Source organism: Typopeltis vanoorti, chromosome 23, assembly GCF_054136105.1.
Source record: "Typopeltis vanoorti isolate ZY-2024b chromosome 23, IOZ_Tvanoo_1.0, whole genome shotgun sequence".
In the NCBI taxonomy this organism is placed as follows: Eukaryota; Metazoa; Arthropoda; class Arachnida; order Uropygi; family Thelyphonidae; genus Typopeltis; species Typopeltis vanoorti.
This window is the reverse complement of record NC_143571.1, coordinates 76,497,405-76,516,656: the sequence shown is the minus strand read 5'-3', so window position 1 is coordinate 76,516,656 and position 19,252 is coordinate 76,497,405. Positions and strand designations below refer to the sequence as shown.

Sequence of the window (19,252 nt, the reverse complement as noted above, 5' to 3'; positions counted from 1 at the left end):
GGGAAAACGAATTATTTTTAAACGATTTTAATATAGGCAATAAAAAGTGTATTATGTACAGGATGGCCATAAAATAACTTTCCCTCTTTGGAGGCATCTGTAGCTAAAACTAATAAACGGAATGAGACCAAATTTTATAGTGAGACTTTTGAAGGCATGGGGAGATGATTTCCGCGAAAAAAAAAAAAAAGATTTAGTACCACGATTTCTCCGACAGGAGAAATTTTGGCGCTAGCGGAGCCGAAAGCAGTCAAATATTTGTAGTAAAATCAGGTAAAAAGGATTATGCAAATTTGACTGTGCGTACGTGACAGCAGCGCCATCAATTCCACTTAAAAAGGGATTGGGAACGTTTAGGCAGTTATTTGAATGACTGTCGGGTTATCAGTCAGTTCTTTCCGATGGCACGGCCGCTTCGATTCCCAGACATCACTCCATGTGACTTTTGGCTGTGGGGGGGGATATTTGAAATCCGTTGTGTATTATGTTGGTGGCGTTCCCAACTTGCATGTCTTGAAAGAGAACATAAAATGGGCTGTTATGAACATCCAATCCGACTCCTTACGCTCAGCTGTAGAGCATGTCGCACACCGGATGCAATTTGTTGTACACAAGAAAGGTCAGCACATTGAAAATCGTGTATGTAGTCCAGGGGACCAGTGGCGCACTCAGTATTTAATCTTGGAGGGGGCCGAGCACTCAAGATTTCATCTTTGGGAGTGGGGGAGGGAGTTGAGTAGACGATTTGAGAATACTACACATCGCATACGACCTATGACTGAGCATCTGAAATGATCGCTAATTCATAAGTAGTATAGAAATAGAAGACACGACGCAACATAAATAAGAGAAAATGAATTTTAATCAGGAAAAGATTTTTGGAAAATTTTCTAGTGTTTTTTTCCTTTTTCGTTTGGAGGGGGACAGGGCCCCCTGGCCCCCTCCCTGGGTGCGCCACTGCAGGGGACCCTGATTCTGATGAATAAAACATTATTTCCTGTGAGTTCAATCACTACATTAATTTCTGTGTCTCTCGCAAGTTGTTGTTTTAGTTTAATTATTATTATTATTATTATCATTGTAACGCGTCACATATCCAGCTGGAATGAGTGACGCGGCTGTCGCTTACACCGTCGAAATGTCATTATTCCATTTTATCTGCCTTTAATGTAATTATCCGCTTGTTTTCGGCTCCACCAGCGCCAAAATTTTCCCTATCGGCGACTTTTGTTACTAAATCTTCTTTTCGCGAAAATCATCTCCCCATGCCTTCATAATTGGATGTTCATAAAATTTGGTCTCATTCCGTTTATTGGTTTTAGCTACAGATGCCTCCAAAAAGGGAAAGTTATTTTATGGCCACCCTACACAATTGCATGTGCGTTTCTGAAACGCCTTTTGTAATTTTATTTATATTTATTACAAGGAAAGCAGTAAGGCATTATTGTGATTATATCTACTAAATAAGGTTGAACAGATATAATCATAAAATTTAATAAATAAATATTAACTAATAATCAACATTAATCAATATCAATTCATATTATTATAACATTAATATTATTTCAATATAGCACCTTTGGTAGCGCAAGGGGAAGAACTACGAGACATTGCTCCCTTCGAACCCGAGTTCGATTCTGGTCCCTTTCTTTATATGGGCGTTTTCAGTAAAAAGTAAATTATCCCATCTTATACGGAGGTAACAGAATTTTTTTCTCGCAGAAATTCGGGTTTTTCATTCCACATACAGGCAAATAGGCCAGAGAACACACGTACAGTTTATAGATAAAATAATGCTAGTGGACAGTAGAATGGCATAGGCGGAAGGTGGATCGTGTGGAGTGGAGTGTCCTCTCGCAATCTTTGGACTTCTTGAAGGTGTCGCGTATTGATAATTAACACATTAATTACTAACCATTATAATGAATCATTAATTATAATTACTTAAGATTATTGATTGATTAATGTCAATATTAATTATCCGTTGTTAATAATTTTAATTGATATTTATTAACATTATAATATTTAATGACATTTTAATTAACATATCATTGTAATTAAACCAATAAAATATTAATTATATATTAAATATAAATATTTAAATAATAATATTAATAATAAGTTTAATAATTCGATAGATGACGTGTGATTATCAGTGTGCCACAGGATTATGTACTTGAGCTAATGATGTTGAAAATGGTCTGAGGGAAAGTATTAACTTGTTTCCTAATGATGTAAAACCAGGTAGAGCAATAGTTAATAAAATAATATAGAGATCTTAAAGGATGATCTACACATATCGGCCACTAAATTAGAAAATTATAGGCAAGCAACTGATCCTCTTCAATTCCCTGCGCATAGTTCGGTGAGAATGGGTCAGGAATTAAAATTTAGTCAATGCTTCAGTCAATACGGATACCACTGTATTCAGTTGCTACACACACTAGCCACTTGTCTGTACTAGCCTTCTCAGACGACGGCGATCTTTGTTCTGACAGATTGTCTTAGGACCACAGTCATGCCTCTTAGACAAGCAATGAGAATTATTCTTCCACTAATTAAACACCCCGGATATCTCACCTTTTGAGGAACTAGTCAGCTCTGCTGTTTTCAAGATCGTCACTCCAGCCAGACGGGCACCCACAATAAGCCCTTGAACTCTAAATTCCGAAAGATACTTTTTTTTTTTCTATTGTGGTTAACGATGATTGGCCAGCAGCATTCTTAGTTGCCTAGAACCATAGTGACGCAGGATCAAGTATTTTGTATATACACTGCATATATACGACGTGACGTTTACAATGTTTCTAATTCAGTGGGCAATGTGTGTGTATATGGACCAAAAGTATGGGCAAAGGAGAATGTCTGTCAGTTTAATACTGCAAAATGGATGGTTATGCATTTTAGGATGAAAAAAATTGCCAAGTGTGTATTTCATTGATGGAACTGGGCTGCTGAATATGACAGAGTTCAGATGTTATATTATAACAGTAGCTAAACAGCTCGTGGGATTACCTAGCAATTGAAGAACACATCAATAATCAGAGATAAAGAGGTCACTATACCCTTTTATAAGACTTTGATATGCTCCCCACTACTGTGCATAGGTCTGTTCGCATGTGTTTCTTGTGGATATTGAAGAGGTAGAGAGGATTAGAAGAGCCTCCGTAACTAAGTCGGTATAGACGAAGCCCTTTGGTCGGAAAGACTTGGGTTCGATTCTCGTCTATGACATGAGGAACCTTTATCTGGTCTCTTTCAACGAAAAGGTGAGTAAGCCGGTCTGATACAGAGGTAAGGGGGGGGGGTTCACCCGGAAATTCGGGATTTTTCGTCCTCCAGAACAGGCAAACCGATTCCATGAACACACGCATCTACAGACATAGGACACACCGGGAGACAGAGTACTAACCATCTTATCTTCGAGTTACGGTTGCGGTTGCGAAGTCCAAGAATGCTTGGAAAGGTCGTGGGCGCTTAAGTGCCTGTTAAGACCACTGATAGGATAGGACAGAGAGGATTAGAAGCACGTGACTAAGATGGTGGCTGATCTATGGAATGCTCTTAGGAGGATAGATTGAAGATGGAAGATTTAAAGTAATTGCTTGATATACAAGAAAAAAAGAAGAGTGAGGGAATATTATACAGACATATAAGTTACTTGGGATTCGAGTTGGATACAGAGGAATTTTTTCAGTATATGGGAGCCAAATAAGTGATCCCTGGAAATTAAGTAAAAGTGTATTTATCAAGGACATGAAGACTATTTTTGCTTGGAGAGCGGGTTAGGATTGGAGTTGTTGCCTGAATGTGTTGTTAATGTTATGTAGGGAGGAAGGAATGAGTTCAAAGCGAAAGATGACAGGTATTGTGTGAATAATGGTCAGTGCTTGGTGAGACGTTAGCGAGCCTTTCGTAATGATTCAATGGACTCCTAATGCCATATAATAATAATAATAATAATAATAATAATAATAATAAATTCTCTGGGACTTTAAAATACAAACTGATCGGCATTTGGAACACTATAGACCTGACATCGCAATTATCAAACATCAACAGGTTTGGATTATCGATATCGCAGCACCCAGTGATAACAACATAGAACTGGAAAAAATCACTACATATCGAGTTCTGACAATCGAAGTTGGCAGGCTGTGGCTTAAACACACCAAAGTCATTCCAATAGTTTTCGGTGCACTTAGTGCAACTTCAAAGAAGCTGTCCAACTATTTACAGCAATTTAAACATCAACGAAGTGACCCCATATGACCTAAAAAAACAGCATTACTTGGAACAGTCCATATTTTACGACGCTACCTGATGGACTATTCTTAGATTCTTTGGTGAATAAATAAATATTATTTATTTATTCACCCAAATGAATGATATCTTGTTTCGACTGTGTGTCAATTATGTGAATAAAGTAATAATAATAATAATAACTGTGGTGGCAATGGAGCCACCAGAGGTATTTTCTAGGATCTCCAGTTAATGTATGGAATATATAAATATAAGTCATACGTACGTAAAATCTTCCCAGAGCAAAGAGTTCGGATCTTTGTAACCTAAATGTGTATATCCAGAGATGTGCGGTATCGAAATAAGCTGTTTTACAGACGAAATCAAATTTACTTTTATATCAATTCTCTTGTCACATTATTATAGTTTAGCCTTTAAATTAATTACCCTAAGTCTATAGCTATGTCTAATTAAAAAGAGCGAAAGCTATCAAAAGAAACCGTAGGAAGAATAAACAAAAACGGATGGCTCTTGTATGCTTCTGTTTATGCACGTGCGACTTCCCAAATTGGCTTCTACCCAAAAATAGTTGAGGCAAGCAGAAATCTACCTTGGGGTTAACGTTCTTGTGTTAGACCTACAGAATGTTGATAAGAGCAAGCCAAATAGTATTATAATTACATTACAATTTCAATAAGGCATAATTTTATTTACACCTTATAGCGTTTTATACATTTGATGAAATATCCCCGTTGCAAACACATTTTCAGTGTTTTAAACCCGTAATGCCATCTAGCGGTCAGAAGTAAAAGACTTCTGCTAAGACTTCTTTTGGTAGTTGAATAACTACCAAAAGACTGGAATTTGAGAAGTAAATAGGTACTAATGATTTTTTTAAGTGACTTTGCTTTTTCCAGTCAATGAGTTCGAATTTTTTAATATAATTTTGAAAGTAGATGACCGTGATTATGCCGTTTTAGTTGCTGTAATGCCATTTGTAATAATTAACATTCATTGCACTCATATCAGTGAAAAAGCTCAGAATACATAAATGTTTTTTTTAATAAAAGTAAATACATCAAAATCCAGTAAAAAAATACATAAATGTTTTTTTTAAAATAAAAGTAAATACATCAAAAAAAGTAAATAATAATAACATTACTTAAAACTTTTTTTAAGCAAAAATGTGTTTATTATTCTGTTCTAGAGGTGTCAATTATCGTAATTGTTGTCGTTCGTAATCATTTGTAGTTATCATGAAGCAATTATTTTGTCATAAATATAGAATGCATGGTGTCCCATACATAATGCATCCTTAGAGGAGACCCTCCTCTAAGGATGGTAGTTGAATAATAATTTATTAAGAATTATAGGAGGTAATGAAAAGAAAACGTCCTTATCTGATTGTCTTCTTAATTCTGTTTTTTTTTTCTTTTTTAGAAAGCGTTTCGCTATTTATGTCCAACTAAATTATTTTTTTTGTCTCACTTAATTTAGAGTTATTTATATAGACGTGATGGGATAAACTTTGGATTATGGAACAATGAATTTGGTGGGCGTTGATTGTCGGTCATCACAGAAATTGGAAGTAAATTCTTAAAAAAAAAAAAAAAAAAAAAAAATATATATATATATATATATATATTTTTTTTTTTTTTTTTAAGAATTTCCTACTCTGTTATGATTAATGCTATTCAAAGTTGCTATCATTTTTAGACGGTTTTTTTTTTCTACTTTGGGACTCTACTAAGCAAAATCAATGGACAGTCCAAATATCATCGTTATTATGTCAACTCGAATAAATTTCCAATTTATAACTTTATTTTGAAAGGTTTTTGAAATGTTTTTACTTTCTTAAATTATAAAATAACACAGTTACCTGATTTTATTGTTATTATTATCACAGAGATGCCAAGATATATCTTGAGGAAGTCGCAAACTTCAAGCCGATACAAATCAAAAGCTCAGAAGACATAGAAAGACTGCCATGGTGAAAAAAAAGTCTCCTAATTAATTTAAACAGAAGATCACAACAAAAATGAATGTGAACCATCATGACAGATGTAATAACACCAGAGTACATCGGCAATTTCACTTTGATCAGACCTTTCAGATCATTCGTTTGACCTCTCAAACATCAACCTACTTCCAATACAGCAATCAAATCAATAAAAAATATCTAACCGATGTCATCCTCAGATAAGCTTATTAAAAAGCTTCGAGGATGAAAGCTGAGCCATTACATCTCAACCCGAGATCAACAGAAAGGTAAAAAACATATTTCTTACATTGAAGTGCTGTAGTTACGGCGCTAAAATACATTAAAAATAAAAATTGTAAATTATAACATATTGTTATACTATAAATGCTGTTAAAAATGTAATCTTATCCAACTGCAAACTATAAATTACCATCTATAGTAACTATTACTAACACATTATACAAAAAAAAAGGAAAATTTGTATGAAATTCATTGTTAAAAAAAATAAATAAAAATAAGAACATGTTTCGTAAATGCATAATATGCAATCATAATTTTAATAATAAAAATCATTGAATATTTTAAAAAATACTGTTATTATTATTATTATTATTATTATTATTATTATTATTATTATTATTATTATTATATTGGTCTTCCGTAGCGTGGCAACAGCATGAACTTCGTGAGTTACCCAAATTTATGATAGTCATGTAGCTCAATACATTTTATCCAAATTTATGTTTGTTAAGGGAAAACCGGAGCACCCAGAGGGAAACCAACTCTACAGCCACAGTTTACTATAGATTAATTCAGTGATGAATAAGAAATAAATAAACGAACAAAAAACGAACAGCAGGTGAACCATGTATTGAGTAATCACAACAGCGCAATTGATATCCTTTACACGAAATCGGTGTGTAGCTTGGCTTGTGTATGTTCACTCATAATTTTTTTCCCTCTCCTTTGTCTTCTCGCATCTTTTATTTTTAGAGTTCTATTATTTATTTTTATTTTTTAGAATTTTATTATTTTCATTATTTATTTTAAAAATATTATTTTAAAAAATACTGGTTTTGGCTCGAATAATACTGTTATAGGTGATAAATAATTTATCATAGATAATTATTTAAAATAATTATAGGGTTTTTTAAATGCATCCAGTGGAACAATGTAGTTAATAAACAGAAGCTGGCTTAATCTCCAGTATTTTTTTCTCCAACTGGATTCATTATCTATTCTACATAAGTTATTGATTTGGTCTTGTTTATGACTCCATTTATCATGTTGCAAGTGTGCGGCGAATGGCGAATATCTTCCTTCTATTCATTTCTCTCTCTCTCTCTCTCTCTCTCTCTCTCTCTCTCTTTCTCTCTCTCTCTCTCTCTCTCTCTCTCTCTCTCCCAGAGGTTAATAGAAGAGTCCGAAAATGCGATAGTAAACACTACCAAATTCGATGGCATAGCCATTTTAACTATGCCTGCTGAAAGCCAGCGATTTTTGATTTGTCTCAATCAATACCTCTCTTTTTGTAATTCTTAAATTGTCGTTGATAATTTAAATATTTTAAAATGATTACATCAGAGTCTAGTGCTAGAGGATTTTTTGTGTTTCTTATTTTGATATTATTTTAATGTATCTTTAATAAAAGTCGAGATAACAGAAATGTTCACTCGAGGCAGGAACTCACCCTCCCCCCACACACACGTTGAACTGTTAGATTAAAGTGCATAGGGGATATTTATTGATTTCTGTAGATCAGAACAATATGGTCAACAAATATTAGTTCGTAAACAGACGCGTAAGAAATAATAATATAATGCAGCAGCATATTTCAACACCATACGTATAGTGAAAAAGATGTGCATTTTATATTCTGTCCGTAAGACAGTTTTAGGGAGGTAGTGCTCAGAATATTAAATATTCAATACGAACTGCATACAAAACAATAAATAACGCAGTAGGACTTTGCTCCAGGGTCTCTTTTAGAACTTCTTATTGCAGGGGAAGAACAATTGGATTCTCACCGAGGGACTCAAACAAAAGCATTAAGAAAGAAAAAAAAAAGGTTTTTAGAATGAAAAAAAACATTGCAGCAACCTTTGTTTCAGATACTGGCTAACACGGTATCGATTGAAAATTCTTAGTAAATTCGAGGTCTTTCCCCCTAAGAGAGAAAGAGAGAGAGAGAGGGGGAGGGGGGGATCTCTAACAGCGTCGTGGGTATATTTCACGGAGAAAGCAGCGCAGAGCTCGAGGCCTGTTCATCGATCCTAAAGACTCAGGCATATAATTATGGGGTTTACACGCTCTTCCGAGACGATGCATGAAATACGTAATCAATTCATTATTCTCTACACTTATTAATAAACTATTCAAATATTCGCTGATGATAATAATAATATTACGTTTGTGATATAGTAGACTTAAGCTTGCTTAAAAGGACCGGGAATTGCTTTAATTAAATGTAATATATTTTCTATTATTTAAATTTTGTTTCTTAATTGTTTGTATTGACGCATTATTGAAAAAAAATGAGCCACAATGTTTAATTGAACAAACCCCACATAACAAAAACATTAAAGACAAAAATGTAGCAGGCTACGTATGATATCATATATATATATATATATATATATATATATATATATGATGCTCCCAAGTCAGTAACAGTGTCCGGTTTTTCACCTGGACACTGATGCATTGACTTGGGAAATTGAAATGGCTGCCGGAAGAGAACTGACGGAGTTTGAAAGAGGCGTTGTGATAGGATGCCATGTTGGCCCATCTGTTCCAAAAGTGTTGAAAAATTCGTCCATTCCAGGTCAACAATTAGTGACATCATACTCAGATGGAAACACAGGAAGTTAACTTCAAGTGCTACCCGCAGGGGACGACCCACCGAACGTAACCATAGGATGCTGCGACCAATAATATGTAAAAATCGCTATTCCTCGGCCGACAAGTTGAATACAGAGTTCTGGGCATCGACGAGAACATAAATCTGCACAAAAACATTCACAATCGTGGCTCACAACATGGGTTTCCCATGGTAGAAGGCCCCATGCAAGCCCCTACATAACCCGAACAAACATGCAGCGTCGTTTTTAGTAGTGCAAAGAACGTGTACAGCTTGGACGAAAAAAAGCTTAGAAAGTTGTGTTGTGGAGCGACGAATCATGCTACTCCATCTACCGAGCAGATGGCCGGGTGTGGGCGGATGCCAGGTAAATGTCTCTTAATAGAGTGCAAAAACAGATCCTGTTTTTCCTCGGACCTCTGTTTGTGATGCCACGAACGCTGATCTCCGAGAGGTATCCGAACATTGTGGACAATGCAAGGCTTACTACTTTGTGACGTTTCTACGGAAATGACCATGGTCTCTTTCAGCAAGACAAGACAATGGTGTCATATAAGGCTTCTGCTACTGCTGCAAGTACGTGTTTTGTAGACATGAACGTCACCACACTTGAGTGGCCTCCACAGAGCCCTGATCTCAAACCTATTGAACAGGAACGTCAGGCGTGGTCAAGGGACGTCCGCCCACACCAGTGCAGGAACTTATTAAATGCTTACAGGAAGAATGGTCCAAAATTCCTATTGATCGCTATCGTTCGCTTGTGGAATGCATGCCCCGTAGGATAGCAGCGAAAGGAGATCCTATATGTTATTAAGGTGGGCGCCATGGCGCTGCCTTGTTTCTCACACTATGGTGTTCGTCAGCTTCTTCTATATATATATATATATATATATATATATATATAGAACAGCCGCAGCCTTTCACTTTCAATGTCTAATTATTGTTTGCAATGTCAAATCATATTGTGAATTGTGAAAATTAAACTGTGATGGTTAATCTCTTATGTCACTGGGATTTGTGGTTAAGCAATGCGTCATCCAAAGAGCTTCCAAGAGCCAATGAAATCCTTGCATTGCTTTAATAAGTGGTAAGTACTATCATGGTGTCATAACGCCTCAATGTGAGGATCCAAAAGTTTCGTAAATCCAATCAAATCCTTAGGTTATTACGCTGTTATTTTGGAGTTCTACTACCCTACTACAACCCCCCCCCCCGCCCAGATGTAATGTTCCCAACAACGTTTATGTTGTAAATTATAATAAGACTAAGCTGTATGCCATATTTTGGGATCTTAATTTTTCCCCTCTTCAAATTTTCTGTTTTGAGGGAGAGGGCAGGGAATTTATGAAAAATAGAAATGCTGATATTATTTCCAATGTTAAAAACGGTTCCTACTCTTCCGGGTTTTTTATTGACATTTTTATTTTATGAACATTTTATAATACAGTATAAAAGTGAAACGTGAATTCTTAATATGTTTTTCCATAATGTTTCAAAGCAAAGGTGTACACGCCAGCCTAGTTGGGCGAGTTGTTAATGTATTCGCTCTCCAGCCAAAAGGCTTTGGTTATGAATCCCGCTATGGGCATGGATATTTTTTTCTTGCCCTGCTAATTTTGTGTAGAAAAGGATTTTGCTCTACTTTTAGCAGAAGGCTTCAGGCGATAATTTTATTGTGCGAGTAGTTGAAACATGGACATCAATAGTGACATTAACATGCTTTGGGAGGCAGCAGAGAAAAATAATTTTGACCAATTTCCTGTGATTTTGACTAATTTGCTTGGTTGCCAATATCTGCGCTGAGTCATGTCGTAACACCTTGTAATGTTTGAAGAAGAAACAAAAGTGTCTATATTTGCTTCAGCCTGAAATGCTACTTCATGACCATGTACACACACACACACACACACACACACACACACACACACACACACACACACACACACACACACACACACACACACACACACACACACACACACACACACACACACAAGTGATCTGCTAACACCTCAGTCATTAGGGAGAGGTTCTTCATCACTCATTATATTATTGACTTAGTTCCCCGAAATTTTCTTCTCCATGGTCTGTTCAACAAAAGATGCCCTGCCTAGTGAACATTGACATAAATACAACTCAACAAAATCCTGCAATATGCGAGGGCGAAAGTTTAGGAAGTCTAATGAAAGCATTCGGGGAACCCTAGGAAAATGGTAAAGGAGACTCGTCTAAATCTCTCAGGGGACCCATTGAAAGGACGGGAGAATCGTCATTACACCACTGCTAGTCAATGTTTCACAACGAGGCAAAATCACCCTTCCTTCGATGTCTTCGTGTCTGACTGGTCAAATTAAAAACACTCGTGGAACGATGAGAGGAACAAATACCTTAAGTCAGTAAGTTATGTTAAAAAAAGTTTAGGTGGTATCTGTCATCTGTTTATTCTGAAATGTTCATAAACATGTTAAGAAAAAAATATTGGCTTAGGATCTAGACTTTGAAATGACTACTGAACTGTAGCCATTTTAAAACCCCTGGATCAGTGCTTCTTGTGCAAAATTTCAGAACCACCTAAAAAGCAGTAGCAATTATTTCATATTAATTGCATTCTTTTCTCACGTGAAGTATTTCAAGTCCATCACTAAATACTTCTTCGCTTCTTCGTGAAGATCACCACTATTTTGCTTCCATTTACAGAAACGCTGGAATTAAAAACATCCATAGGACTCAAGGTGGGTCTTGTATTTTAACTACGTAGATGTACAGTCAGTTTAGTTAACCAAAGGAAAAGTAAAAACTGGCTTGCAGTGTTTTCAAAGTTTGAATTTTTAGTACTATTTTATTTAATTTTGTTTACAACTTGCATTTTGGAAATATGAGCAAAAGTAAATAATGTAGCATCGTTCGGTAGAGCATTAATGCCGTAAATTTGTTACCAAACAACGAGAAAGCTATTGCAAAAAAACAATATTAAATGCAATATAAAATTCAACTTTGAACAGCGTTTAAATGTATTGCATGTAAAAAAATTATATGAGCTTGCAGACTTGTATATTTGGATATATCCATGTGTTGTAGCATACTAATTTTCACTCTCATGTTTAATTCTGGTTAATGAGTCTTCTTCGCGAATCAAACCAGTTGCATGAGTCTCCAGTGAACAGGCTGAGGGTTCGAATTTAAGGCACGTGGTTGCTTTTGAATGTCTTTAGCTGAAAGATAAATTGCATCGGCCATTGTGAAAGAACGACCTGCTTACTGGAGGCAGAAAATGGATTGAAAATGTTCCATGTTTCATTTCTTTCTCTAGTAGAGGGAACTGGATTATTTAACCCTTGATCAACTTACGTTACTAATGTACAATAGGTTTATAACCTTCGTTGGCAGGATTCGCATAAAACTGGAAAAATATCATTCAGGTGTCACAGATAAACGCATTGCTATTGTATGTGTTGACCTGTAGTAAATTCATTCGACAGGAGCTTAACATCATTTTACCAGCTCTATATAACGTAAATGTGATGTATCTATTATGCATTTCTTCATTTCTATGCAATTCTGGTTTGTTGCCAATATCTTCCTAGTCTTGTGAGTGATAATATTATTTATTACATTAGTAGAATTATTAGAGACAAATGCTGTGGCCATTGGTGGCTACACCACTTGTGGAGGAATCCCAAGTTCTTTCCCTCCGCTTTTCAAAGGGTCATCTGTCAGCAGAAAGTTTTTTTTTTTGATACTACGATGTAGTAAATGTGTCATAGAAAAGAAAAGTCACGATCATTTCTGAAGCGTGCAATTTTTGGTGCGTGTAAACAAAAATAATCAGAAATAAATCAAATAAAAATGAGCTCAGTTCCTTACCTGAGATGATATAAATCATATAAACGTGTTTTCTTTCATCGTTCCACTGAATAGTTGCACATTATTTCCTTATTTCCAATGACTCACCACTTTGGTTTTTATAACCACATTAACACAACGTCTGGAATCGCGCAAAAACCAAATAGCGTGACGAGATAGAGGCAGCCTATGCGACACTATCGGAAAATAAGCGTCCTTGTGGAAGCCTAATTGCTTACAATAGACTTTTAAAGCCTCGTTTCAGGGTAACGATAGTAATTTGGGATGGATTCCCTTCTATTGCAACTAACTTTTAGTTTTTGTGGTTTGTTAATTGAACGTTGAGATCATCGAAGGAAAACATCAGTCATCTTGAAAAGATGAACTGTAAAAGATGTGCTCATTATTTATTTTCTAAAAATACAATTTCAGTACAATAAGAAGATTATTTCTCCATTTTATCGACGGAAGTGTTCACTGATCCATATCGGGTGGCTAAATAATTAGGACTCTGACCTTTTACTTTTCTCAGATAAAATATGGTTTATTAACCTAGTAAAAGTGTCATTACGATCGTAATTACTTTTAAGCCATTGCTAGAGTTATCTGCTTGCCGTATATGCATACACGCACTGAGTTTTTAAAAAAAGTTTATTGGGTGCGATATGCCTTCTGTTGTTTCATAAAATTGGATACACGCCACCTTCGAGAATTGACACTTATCAGTAAACGTTCAGATGATTTTTTTTCTGGATATTCTGAATATCGGACAACACGTAACTATTACCTTTCATCTTTTTTAACTACTGCTCCTCTTCACTCACTCTCTCTCTCTCTCTCTCTCAGCAACTCAGATCACAATATTATACGTAGGCTGTTCAATAAGTTATAAGACTATATTTATACAGAAAACAGATTACCTTTAATCGTCATCATTTACATGGTCTTTTTCGAAGTAACTACCGTGAGACGCGATGCATTTGTCCCAACGTTGCGTCCACTTCTTAAACAGATGTGAGAGTGCGTTTTTTGAGAGTTCTTTCAAAACCGCCTCCGCAGCTTTTACATATGTTTTGTTGCTTTCGAAATGGCGGCCTCTTAGTGGTTTCTTGAGCTGAGGAAACAACCAGAAATCGCACGGTGCGAGATCAGGACTGTATGGAGGGTGTGGTAGGATATCTGTGTTGTTCTTCTGCAAAACGTCCACTACACAACCAGCAATATGTGGCCTTGCATTATCGTGGTGTAATAAGAAGCCATTCTTCAGCAATAGACGCTTCCTTTTGACTTGCTTGATGATAATCGCTGCTGTGTTGATCATTGTCTCTGTGATGGACGTTGAAGGTCTTCCCTCACGGTCAAGATCTTTCACATTTTGCCTTCCTTCCTTAAAAGTTTTATGTCAGCGAAAAACACTTGCCCTCGACATTGCTTCATCGTGGAAAGCTTCGCGTATCATGTTAAAAGTGTCCGATGCCGATTTTTGCAAACGCACACAAAATTTAATCGCATAACTGTTCCAAGGACGCTTCCATTTCGAAGACTGGTCGCGCCTCGTAAGCGCGCCGATGAGCAGTTGCGTTTAGTCACGTGACACTCTGCACATCAGTCCGTATACGCCATCTATCAACCTCTTTTTTTATACATACAGCAACATTTCTTTATTCTGCAGAAATTAATATTGTGATGAGTGGTTTCGCCACAGTAAAATTAGTCTTATTACTTATTGAACAGCCCACGTACATGTTTCCACGCTTACAAAATGTCCCCGCCGATACCTTCGACACTACAAAGGTACCAAGTGGGATGACCTTCGTAACTACCACCATGGCTTGACTATTACTTTCGTTCTTTTGACTTAGACACTTGCGAGCGGGTCACAGAAATTATCCTCATTGTAATGAAAGCCTTCGTTTCTCATTCTATCCAAACTTCTCGTCTACTTTCCAAGCTCTACAAAAACTAGTTCAACAGAAGTTGTATAAAAGCAGTTGAAGAAGAAAAATCAGGTTACTGTAGGTTACTTGCAACAAGAATCCCAGCTTAATACTATGCTGAAGTAGGCGAAAAATGTAAAACAGCCATCAGCAATTCCAAATCCAACTTCATATGACCAAGAGAAGAAAAAACTCACTTATTGTCCAAATGGAAGTCGTGCCTTCTGCGGCCATCACACACACACACACACACACACACACACACACACACACACACACACACACACACACACACACACACACACACACACACACACACACACACACACACACACACACACACACACACACACACACACACACACACACACACACGAGTAAGTACACCCTAGGCATATAAAATGCAGTAATCTCTGCAAAAATGAGTGCCATAATATTTCGGAACTTGTGCTGTCTTACAGTCCTTTAAGTAATTTTCCAGCAGAACAAATTTAAATAGGTGATGATTTGGGGAAATGGTTTAGAACAAGCAGAGGTACTAGACAGGGGGACCCAATATCATCAAGCATTTTCATCGCACATTTAGAAAGAGCAATGGGCAAAATGAAGGAGGATGCAAAAGGAATATCAGTGCATGGGATGAGAATTAACAATCTGAGATTTGCAGATGACATTGTTATTACTGAAGAAGACGAAAGAGAACTACAAAAAATACTGAAACTGTTAAATAAGGAAGGGAAGAGATTTGGACTTGTTATGAACTTGGGAAAAAACGAAGACAATGGTATTTGGTGGAAAGAACATGAAACAAAAGATACAAGTGGATGGAATTGATATAGAAAATGTAGAACAATTCACATATTTGAGAAGTAAAATGACGTATGATTTGGACTGTAAAAAAGAAATAAAGACCAGGATTGCAAAAGGAAGAAGAAATCTGAAGGCCATAGATAACATCTGGAAAAGTAAAGTGATCAGTCTGCAAACAAAACTAAAAGTACTGGAAACATGCACCTTTAGCGGTGTACTGTATGGATGTGAAACATGGGTAATAAATAAGGAATCAAGAAAAAGAATTTTGGCATTTGAAAGAACTTGTTACAGGAAAATTCTAGGAATAGGATGGGTACAGAAAATCAGCTCTATCGGGAAGATACAACCAAAAGAGAATCTAATGCAGAAGATTAAGAAACGGAAGCTTCAATTATTTGGACACATCTGTAGAATGAGTGAGGACCGGAAGATAAAGACATTTATGTTTGGTATTATGGATGGTGTAAACAGAAGAGGTAGACCATATAGAGAATGGGTAGACGACATAAAGGACTGGTGTGGAATGGGTGTACAGAAATTGCGACACTGTGCACTGGACAAAGAAAGGTGGAAGAAGATAGCGAAGGAGACATCGGACACCAACGGGCAGTGAGCCCGTGGTTCGTGATGAGGATGATAATGATGATGAGAACAATTTTAAAAATTATGCTTCCTGCTCTCAAGAAATGGTTTTCTTGGAAATATAAGAATACAAATACATTTTATGTCATTTGTTGTATTTTAAAAGCATAAGCACACACTGAATGATATTACCCTTTGATTTTCTTTTACTGGAAGTTACCATTTTATTCAAATTACATTGATTAAATTAATAATAGTTACTTAATATTTTTATAAACAATTAAAGAAGTCCTTGAAGTTTTTAAAATACATTACAACAAGAATTGTTACGTGCGCGAATTATGTCAGAAATTGAAGTGGCAATGAATTGAAGTACAGATTTCATAATCTTTTATTTTTGCAATTAAATTGGGGTCATTACTTGGATGTTTATGACAGTGAACGCAAACTTGGATTACAGTACCCGCATTATTAGCCACGGTAGTTAGTTTTCGTTTTTACTGATATTTTATTGTGTCGAGATTCATTTAACCTACTTAATATGGAAAACGATTTAGAAAGTGAACCTCGTTTTAAAAATATAGGTGAAGGTGAGCGTGGATAGCGATCCCAACTCAAACAAAAACTCAAGCCTAAACTTGAAAATTATCCATAAATTAAGTTGCAGTAAGCGTTCTCAATATCAAATTTACGTCTAATGAGTAAGCAATATACCAATATCTAACAATGCCATTTTTTTTTAAATAGACATACTGAAGATTCATTCATAGACTAGAGTGCTTTTTTGTTGCCGTGCAGATTCATATCTTTATAGACTGTATCGAGCAGACTGTATTAGATAAAAAATAAATTCAAGAAATATTTTTGGAAAACAAGAGAAAACGTCTATTATATATAACGTATTCCTAGACAATTTTTTTCTCTACTTTCACAAACAACCTTTCTGTTTCCCTCAAGTGCATTACGTAATTTCTGAATCTGTGACCTGAATATTTTTCTAATGGGCATTATAAGGCATCTTTCAGATATAAACACAACCAGTTAATAGTATAGAAGTTCAAATTTTCATCTGTGTGTGTGTGTGTGAACAAAAACTTTCCGACCAGAAGTTTGAGTTTTTTAGACCAAAAGCCCACGAGACAAACAAACATACCTCCAGTATGCAAGTATTTACTCGAAGGTCTGTTTTTTCTCCAACATTCCTAACGATCTTGACAGGATTCCAAAATATTTCCTACCAAAAGGCACATTTCTTAATGTGGTTACCACCCACGAAAGGTTAATACTAAACCTATAGTACATTTGCACCGTGGGTAGGCTTAGAATTTTTCCCCCCATTTTTTGTAATTTTTTATTTTTTATTTTTTATTTTTTTGCATAGTCCGGAAACCTCGCTCCAGACACCAACCATGGGACTTTTTCAGCAATTTCAGGCCTCCAATAAGCGGGATGGTGATCTCACACCGAGCGATAAAATTCATGTTCCACCTAAAGACAAACACAAACATCCATGCTCACAGTGGGATTCGAACCCGCGACCTGTTGGTTGGAGAGCGGCCACACGACCCACCAGGCCTGCAATGTTATCCCAGCTACTCATTAGACCATTGGTTCCCAACCGGTGGTACGCGTACCCCCCGGGGGGTACACGAAAAATAATCAGTAATGGCCTAAAAAAAAAAGTAAAGTAAACTATTTTACATTAAGATAGGCACTGAACAAAAGTGTAAGTATTTAAAAACAGCTATTTTAAAAACAAGGGGTACAATTTATAGAAATGGGTTTAAAAGGGATACACAAGTGGAAAAAGGTTGGGAACCCCACTGCATTAGACGATAGAATAATAAATATTTTGTGCTTATGTAGGTATTAGTGGAAACGAACAAAATAATCGTTTATTGAACTGATACCTGTTTCAGTATTATGTAGCATACTTTGTTGAATAAAACAATAATAGTTATTAGATTTCCTCATTGAAATCAGCAGTCATTTGTGTTTAAAGACGTGATTAATTGCAATCACGGATGGTGGGTTTTAGTGGCTATTGTGAGTGTAAAGTCCTAAGCAAAATTTAAGATATAATTTTGTGTGTGCCTGATTAAGTCGTAGATGAATGATTTTAATAATTGGTCAGAATCTTCCAAGATTTTAAATCAAGCAATGTGTGATGTGTCTACATCACAGAACTGTTCCACACACGTAGATATTTTCATCACTAATATTTGATTCAGCCCTATGGTACTCTTCACACATGAAGGTTTATTTTCCAAAAGATAAATGTTCGGGGCATTTTTTAAGATGGCCTTTCTCCATTAGCTGAGGCACAATATTTTATCGATGGCATCTCTCGGAAATTCAGGCCAAGAGTTTTATTACTTTAAATGCCGTGCTTGTATTAATCATTTTTATGGGGTTATGACTTTACCCGTGGGTTGTTATTTATCATTTTGGCACGATATCGTTTTATTTACAGGAGAATACAGCGTCTTATAACTATATAGAGCTTAAATTCTTGTGCGATATATGACGACATCTTGAATGATATTAAATTCTAAGCAGATATTTCATGTAGAGCCAACACAGAATTGATGGGTGACCATTAAAGAAATAATGTGACGTACTGATATACGGAAACAGTCACTGAAGGGAAAATAAAGTCTACTGACGTTATCTGTCTCTTTTTCTCAGACAAGCGGATGATGCGAACTGACATCAGTAACGAAATTAAGAAAAGAAGATATATTTTTGGAGATAGTTTACTTCGCTCAATTGTCAGCAGTGCTTTTAAAAATAGACTGACCGAAAGATTCAGTAGATGCAGGGAAAGCATAAAATGAAAAGAATACTTTGTCTTTCCACTTCTTTATTTCTTCGGGTTTTTTTCTTAATTTCTGATGTTAAAATTTATTGAATTACAAATTACTGTTGCTGACGCTTATGATTAAGATGATGTTAGCGAAGTCAACGGGGAAATGCAGCCTAACAAGTGTTTAC

At 35.9% G+C, this 19,252-nt stretch overlaps 2 protein-coding genes across 9 annotated transcripts in view; one reads left to right on the top strand and one right to left on the bottom strand.

Annotated features, from left to right (window-relative positions):
* LOC150094008 (RWD domain-containing protein 2A) overlaps positions 1 to 19,252 on the top strand; it is a 217,076-nt gene that overhangs the window by 115,553 nt on the left and 82,271 nt on the right. For all 7 annotated transcript variants that reach the window (XM_090412852.1, XM_090412853.1, XM_090412850.1 and 4 more), the window contains one exon: positions 6,149 to 6,510. The gene's annotated coding sequence lies outside the window, so the exon portion shown is untranslated. The remainder of the gene's footprint in view (positions 1 to 6,148; positions 6,511 to 19,252) is intronic.
* The window catches only part of LOC150094009 (BTB/POZ domain-containing protein 3-like), a 175,747-nt gene that overhangs the window by 140,580 nt on the left and 15,915 nt on the right, over positions 1 to 19,252 (bottom strand). The window lies entirely within an intron of this gene.